Source organism: Ailuropoda melanoleuca, unplaced genomic scaffold (assembly GCF_002007445.2).
Source record: "Ailuropoda melanoleuca isolate Jingjing unplaced genomic scaffold, ASM200744v2 unplaced-scaffold4675, whole genome shotgun sequence".
Lineage (NCBI taxonomy): Eukaryota > Metazoa > Chordata > Mammalia > Carnivora > Ursidae > Ailuropoda > Ailuropoda melanoleuca.
This window is the reverse complement of record NW_023219114.1, coordinates 1-7,956: the sequence shown is the minus strand read 5'-3', so window position 1 is coordinate 7,956 and position 7,956 is coordinate 1. Positions and strand designations below refer to the sequence as shown.

The following is a 7,956-nucleotide window of genomic DNA, read 5'->3' as shown; positions in this document are numbered from 1 at the left end:
ATCAATTTATTTCCCTTTATACTGATTGATTTATTAACCGAATGGGAAACTCTCAGTGTTACACAGATCTGGTCTGAATGAGTGAGCTTGTGAGTGAGCAAATGAATACGGAAGGAGGAGGTAGTTCCACTACTACCAGGAGTAGTCCCTGAAGGAGTCTGGATTGTCAAGATTTCAAAGCAAGCATTGTGGAGATGGCTGCACCAGCAGCCTTAACGTGGGAGAACAGCAAACTCTGTTGTTGGGCTTGGCTTTAATCGTCCTTGTAATGTATTTTATATTATGTCCTACAAATTAAAATTATATTCAGATAAAGTTTAGGTGATCACTTTCATGTGTCTGGTAGTTGACAGGCCCTTTCATGTCCACCTCTTTTCTTTATATAGATTCAGAACACAGTCTGAAACGAGATAATGGAGCTGTAGAATTATTCCTTGGTGTCAGAATTTGTGTTGTATGGACTCTGCACTTCACAACAACTCCAGCACTTTTTCTTTATATTTTTCTCTGGGATCTATGTGGCTGCTGTGCTGGGTAACCTCATCATTGTGGTCACTGTAATTTCTGACCCCCACTTGCACTCCTCTCCTACGTACTTCCTGCTGGGAAATCTTTCTTAGATGTATGGCTCACCTCATTTGCCACCCCCGAGATGATCAGGGATTTCTTAGTGATTGAAAGCTCATCTCCTTTGGAGGATGCATGGCTCAGTTCTTTCTTGCACTTTATTGGTGGGGCTGAGATGGTACTTCTGGTTTCCATGGCTTATGACAGATACGTGGCTATATGCAAACCTTTGCATCACATGAACACGATGAGCTGGCCAACTTGCATGGGGCTGGTGTTGGTTTCATGGGTCACTGGATTTGTGCACTCCATTAGTCAAGTAGCCTTTACTGTGAATTTACCTTACTGTGGCCCCGATGAGGTGGACAGTTTCTTCTGTGACCTTCCTCTCATGATCAAGCTTGCCTGCATGGACACCTATGTCTTGGGTATACTTATGATCTCAGACAGTGGGTTGCTCTCCATGAGCTGTTTTCTGCTCCTCTTGGTCTCTTGTACTGCTATCCTCATCACTGTCTGACAACGTGCTGCTGGTGGAGTATCCAAAGCACTCTCTACTTGCCCTTCACACATCATGGTAGTCACTCAACTTTGGGCCCTGCATTTTCATTTACGTGTGGCCTTTCAGTCGCTTCTCAGTGGACAAGCTCCTGTCTGTGTTTTATACCATTTTTACTCCACTCTTGAAACCCCTTATCTACCACATTGAGAAATAAGGAGATGAAAACAGCTATGAAGAAATTATGTAAGCAACATGTGACTTCTCACTAAATTCCAGCTTTCTACAAACCTACATGTTCTTACTCATTCAGGGGATACCCTTTCTTTAGTAGGGTTTCTGCTTAAGATTTCATTCTGATGTTTTATTGATATAATTTGTATTGTGTTATATTACAGAGAAATAGTTGTGGATTACAACAAAAATCATATGTATGTTTTCATTCTATATAATTTCATAATTTAAATAAAACTTTATCAAATAACTTTATAGTATCACTACCTTATAAGATTTATATTACATTGTAATTATTATTATAATTTTATATTTTATAGTATAAATGTAATTTAAGTATAACTGCATTGCAATATAATATTAGTATAATTGTATAATAATTACTATGTAATATAACTTTATGTAAACAGACATACATGTACATATATTTTCAGCCATACACATTCACTTTGGAATGGACTTGGCAATTTTCTAAATGTCTTTGTTAAACCAGATTTCTCTTCCTAGTTTATTTTGTCTACAATATTTATAGAAAATTAATTTTAATTTCCTAATCATAGTTCAATACAGCAAGAGCTGTCAGTTCCTAAGCATTCAAGACATGAGACATTCAGCGGAAGGAAGCTAATGTGAGCATAAAATGCCCTATAAATCTTTCTCTTGGTTTTGAAAATCTGAGAGGAGAAAAAAGACACTATTTCAAGATCCTATTGATTTAAAAAGTGTACTTTTTCTTGGGAAGGTGTATTATGCTTAAACTTTTTATTGAAAAAACGAATGTATGCTAGTTAAATTCAATTATAGAAGTTAATTTCCACATGGGGAAAATTAGTATTCTATGGCTCAATATTTCATGGTGTAAATAAGCTACTGTTACTATTTAAAATACACTGGAGTAGGAAATTAATAAATTTTAACCCACAGACTTAAACACTACATCTACGTTGTATCTTACTAAGTTGATTCTGTCCCTTGGGGAGTCATCTATTAGGAAGTGTATTTGAGTACTACAGAATCAGATCTTATCCCAAGATCTTATCTTATTAAATGTCTTTGAATCCTAAAAACACAATCATAAACACGAGTTAAGTTTTGTATTAACTAAACTAATGGTCAAAGAATTCAATTTTCTTGTACATTGATTCTGAAACATCAAACAAAAGGAGAGAACTGGGCAATGATTGGATTACTTCAGTAGCTGGATGAAACTTCCAATAATTTTGGACAATGTTTTCAATAAGGAGAAGCATGTTCCTAGGTACTTCTGGCTTCACTTATGACTGTAATCTCATATATTTTAATAAACACTAAAAGAACACAGATTCAAAACTGCCTTGGGATAAATTTCTCAGGAGTCCTCTTACTTGCTACTGCAATAATACTGTGTTTTGATTTTATAGACGTTGGACTTGTCAAATTTTATGACCAATTGCACCCATATATGCGAACATTAAAGAGCTTAAACAGTCCACTCTATTTTCACTGAAGCATTATTTACAATACTTTATGGAAGTAACCTGTGTCCAAGTGTAGATGAATGGATATATAAAATGACTGGACCTAGAGGGTATTATAAGTGAAGTAAGTCAGAGAAAGACAAATACCGTATGATTTTACTTCTATGTGGAGTCTAAAAAAACAAAAGAAAAAAACTAAAGAGAAACAGACTTACAGATATAGAGAACAAACTGGTGTTTGTCAGATGGGAGCAGGGTGGAGATGGGCAAAGTAGGTGAAGGGTATTAAAGAGATACAAACTTCCAGTATAAAATAAATAATTCTCAGGGATGTGATGCACAGCATAGGGAATATAGTCAATAATATAGTAATAACTTTGTAAGTTGACAGTATGTAGACTTCCTGAGGGGATCATTTCATAAAGCATAAAAACATTGAATCACTCTAATGTGATACCTGAAACTAATAGAATATTGTGTGTCAATCATACTTCGATTTAAAAAAAATAGAGTGGATACCAAAATAGCTTTTAGGACAAAGATACCTTATTCTTCTCTTAAATTGTTGAAGAGAGCAAAAGAAGGCTTAAAATATGAAGGTTAAAAGTTGTATTTATAAACATGCTAGAATACATTGAAATAAAAAAGAAGGAAAATATATTGTCTTTATAACAGGTTAAATCCTGTTATAAATGAGCATCATTTCTATGGGAGTCTATTTCATGTTTTCCTCTTAATGCCTTTATTTTAAAATTTTGCGGGGACTTTTGAGTTTCCCTCTGAACAAATGGGAAAAAAGTGTTGGGTATCCCGACCCCTCTCCCCCGCCCTCCAGCCCAATAAGGCCCACCTGGGAGGGCATTTCTGCTGCCTCTGAAATCTTGAAATCTCAGAAGAAACAGCATCAAGAGTCAATGTTGAGCTAAGGCAGGGAGTGTGCCCCTGAAACCCGTCCGCTGAGCATCACTGTGCACCGCCCCAGGTGTGCTGAACATGCAAGGGCTCCAGGCTGTGGTGGATCCTGGGCAGGAGAAGCGCAGGCGCAGCAGGGAGATCGGGTGGGCGCCGCAGGGGCTGCTGGGAGGGCTGCCAACAAACGACGTCGTGCGGCGCTGGCTTGATTTCCTGCAGGCCTCTGTGCTTGCCGCCTCCTGCTCCACCGGGCTGGGGTGGCTGGTGGTGTCCAGAGGGCCTCGGGCAGGGTGTGCCACTGGTGGAGCACACGCTGGAGCAAGCCTGGCTGCCTGTGTGAGACCTCGGGTGGGCATGGACTCCTTGAAGGGCGGCGAGGCCTTCCTGAGGAATGTGGGTGTGATTGCCGGCGGGGACTCCCGCAAGGCATGGCCTGCTTCCTGTTGAGGACTCCGTAGATGTCACCAGCCACTCGTTGGGGACACTGGATCAACATCAGGTAGGTGAGCCGTCAGCGTGCGGGTGGAAGAGACGGCGCCAGGTCGTGGAGAAGATTGGGATCGTGTCTTAGTTCGAGGTCTGGTTGTGGAAGATCGTGGTCCCCGGGTTCTCCTCGTGCAGTGTCCCCTCTTTGTGTGCTGTTCCTGCAAGGCATGCCTTTATAGGTCATCCTAATTAAAAAGCCAAAATTGAGGGCTTCCAGAGAGTTCCTGAGAACAAGATTCAGAGAAGGGGCCAGTCTTTTAGTGTCTTCTATTTCAATTGAGACTGCATTCTTTTGGTAGGAGCATCCTATCGTCGTCATTTCAGATTCTGCAGTTCTTCCATAGTGCCTATAACATGGGTGGGGGGAATATAGAAAAGAGAGAATTGAAAAGGAAATCTATGTGCCTTAGGATTAATTTCTTTAGTTTTTATTGGTGTAATACTGATTTTTGACTTTGTAGACTTTAGACATAGCCATTTTAATCAAGATATGTCTAATACTCTATATATTTGTTTATTCAATTCATAAATGTCAAGCACCTGCTGTATTTCGGATTACATGAACAGAGTTAGTAGTGGACATAGAGTATTTAAGAACACACATTGTCTGTGTAGTGGAATAAAAGCAAGAAAAGCGTTATAAAATATGCTGTCATATGAGAGCTATGATCGAGATAAACATGGTATCTGAGAGCGTAGGAGAGGGAAACTTAATCCAGTCCTCATGGTTAGGGAAGGCTTACCTTATTACTTCAATTTTTCTCTGATTTCTGAGGATTCTATATTTGTCCTGTTATTACACACACACACACACACACACACACACACACACACACACACACCCAGCATTTTTAGCTCAGAACCAGTCCTGTAGTAAATGCTGAAATAGATGCTAGATCCCATAAGTGTTTCTGGCTTTTTAGAAGTATCCATGGCTCTTGTCTCATCCTCAGTCTCTGCTCAGCTCTCTGTCTTGCTTTGGCCAGCTCCATGAAATGGATGTGGACTCTTGCACCATCACTTTAGATGCAGAAATCCCTGGATTTTAGTTGTCTGGAGTGGATAAACATGCCTGTTTGAGTTGTTAGTGAAACTTGAGTGAGCAAAGTCACCGGTTTTCCCCAGCCATGGGCTTTTGTAGGGAATTTGTCATTATCAGTGCCCAGGGGGCTATAGATTGTATTTTAGGTTTTTATTTAAATTCTGGTTAGTTGGGGTGCCTGGATGGCTCAGTGCTTTAATCATCTGCCTTCAGCTAAGGTCATGATCTCAGGGTCCTGGGATGGAGCCCCAGCTCAGCGGGGAGTCTGCTTCTTCCTCTCCTTCTGCCAGTCCCTCAGCTTGTGTGCTTGCCCTCTCTCTCCCCCCTTAAATAAATAAATTAAAATTTTTAATAATTCCAGTTAGTTAACATACAGTGTAATATTAGTTTCTGGTGTACAATATAGTGATTTGACACTTCCATACAACAACCAGTGCTCATCACAAGTGCACTCCTTAATTTCCATCATCTATTTAACCCATCCTCCCCAACCACCTCCCCTCTGGTCAGTCTCTTCTCTATAGCTAAGAGTTGGCTTCTCAGTTTGGCCCCCCACTTTCTTTTTTTAAATTCCCTTTGCTCTTTTGTTTTGTTTCTTAAATTCCACCGTAGATTTTTTTTTTAAAGTAGGCTTCACGCTCAGCATATAGCTCCAACCTAAGACTCTGAAATCGAGACCCTAGCTGAAATCAGGAGTCTGACAGTTAACCAACTGAGCCACCCAGGCTTCCCTTGCACCATAGGTTTTTAATAGAGAATCTTCTTTGAATTATGAGGAAGTGTTTTTGAAACTCACCTTCCTATTTTGAAATAAGGTAAACAAAATAGAGCATACAGTGTTTTTCAAAGTATAATTTGAAGACTGCCTACATTAAAATCACCTGGGATGCTTTTCAGACTGCAAAGATCCTGAATCCATCATTGCTTTGCTGAACTAGAATTCTGGGAATGCATCCCAGAAATGTGCTTTTACAGTAAGCTGCTTCAGGTAATTCTAATTCACAGTCATGACTGAGAACCCCTGGATAATTGTTGACATTATCCATCTGCAGGAATAGTTGCTCTTAAGGCTTGGTTACAAGGATTTGCTTATGTGAGAAGTCTCTCTTAATTATCCAGGATGCATTCTGAGAAATACATCATGAGGATACATTAAATCAAAAACTGTGACCTCATAAAATGTGTTGTTTATGGACAGAGAGTCGTCACTGGGATTTTGCTGTGAAGTTGAAGGCCTCTTAAACATTCTTCTTTACCTGCAGTCATTAAGAGATCAGCTGCTTCCTCTTTTAATTCTCTGTGATGTATCAATATTTTTTTAACATCAATATCTAAATAGCTTTTAAATCAAATTATTTTGTGTAAAGAATCTTTTAATGTAATTTCTAAATGCTGAATTCTCAAAGGGGAGCCCCCAAATTTAAGGATTTCCATTTGAAGTAAATTTCCATTCCTATCCATGGGGAAACTTTTTTTTTTAAATCTCTTCCTCCTTGGTCTTCCTCCAAACCGATCTCAGATGCAGTTTGAAGAAGAAAAGTTTAGGGAGACTTTCATAGAAGGAAATATATGTCCATCCATTGGGCTTCATGGTTTTGCCTCCTTCCTCCATTAGGAGGGCCCAGAGGATCTTGACTAAGGAAGTGACACTTGGGATTCTTTGCTTCTGTTTAAGAAACACTTCCTCCCCAGGTTTGAATAGTTGATAAAGAAAATCTACCTTCAGAGTTCCTGGGCCCTGCTCCTGGGCTCCCAGGGAAGCTGTACTTTAACATTTACCAAGATCAAAATGGCTTAACCAGACTTCAGAGCATAGACTCAGTTTCTGCCCCAGCGTACATTGTACATCTGCTTCATTAGCAGATAAACTAAAAGAAACACTTCAAACTAAAGGTAAGAATAAAAATCTCCCTAAGTTCTGATCCCATACCACCAAGGCCTTGCACATATGAAAAGCATAAGATAAAGTTTATAATTTTCTGGAGTGTCTTCCTCATGGTGATTTGTAACACATTTTTCTTAAGAGTTATTTATTTCTTTTTAGAGTCTGGGTGTATGCATGCACAGGAGCCTACAAGCTTTGGAGGGGGAAGGGTGGGGCAGACAGGGAGAAAGAGAATCACAAGCTGACTCCTCTCTCAGCATGGAGCCCAACATGGGGCTAGATCTCATGACCCTGAGATTATGACCTGAGCCAAAATCAAGAGTCAAACCCTCACTGATCTTTATATTTGGAATCCTGGGCTCATTTCCCATATCATGGAAAATGCTTTTAAAAAATTCACATGAAGGAGGTATGAACCGTGAGAGACTATGGACTCTGGGAAACAAACTGAGGGCTTCAGAGGGGAGGGGAGTGGGGGATTGGGATAGACTGGTGATGGGTATTAAGTAGGGCACATATTGCATGGTGCACTGGGTGTTATACGCAAGTAATGAATCATGGAACTTTACATCAAAAACTAGGGATGTACTGTATATTGACTAACATAATATAATAAAAAAAATTATTAAAAAAATTCACATGAAGGGGCACCTGGATGGCTCAGTTGGTTAAACAGCTGACTCTTGATTTTTGCTCAGGTCATGATCTCAGGGTATCTGGGATCAAGCCCTGCATCAGGCTCCACACTCATCAGGGAGTCGGCTTGAGATTCTCCCTCACCCTCTCCTTCTGTCCCTTCCAACCCCTCCCACACACTCCTCATTCTTTCTCAAGTAAGTCTTTAAAAAATAATGAAAAAAATAAAAATTCACAT

At 39.8% G+C, this 7,956-nt stretch overlaps 1 pseudogene; it reads left to right on the top strand.

Annotated features, from left to right (window-relative positions):
* Positions 1–413: 413 nt before the first annotated feature.
* On the top strand, positions 414–1,338 carry LOC117799296 (annotated as a pseudogene).
* Positions 1,339–7,956: the final 6,618 nt, after the last annotated feature.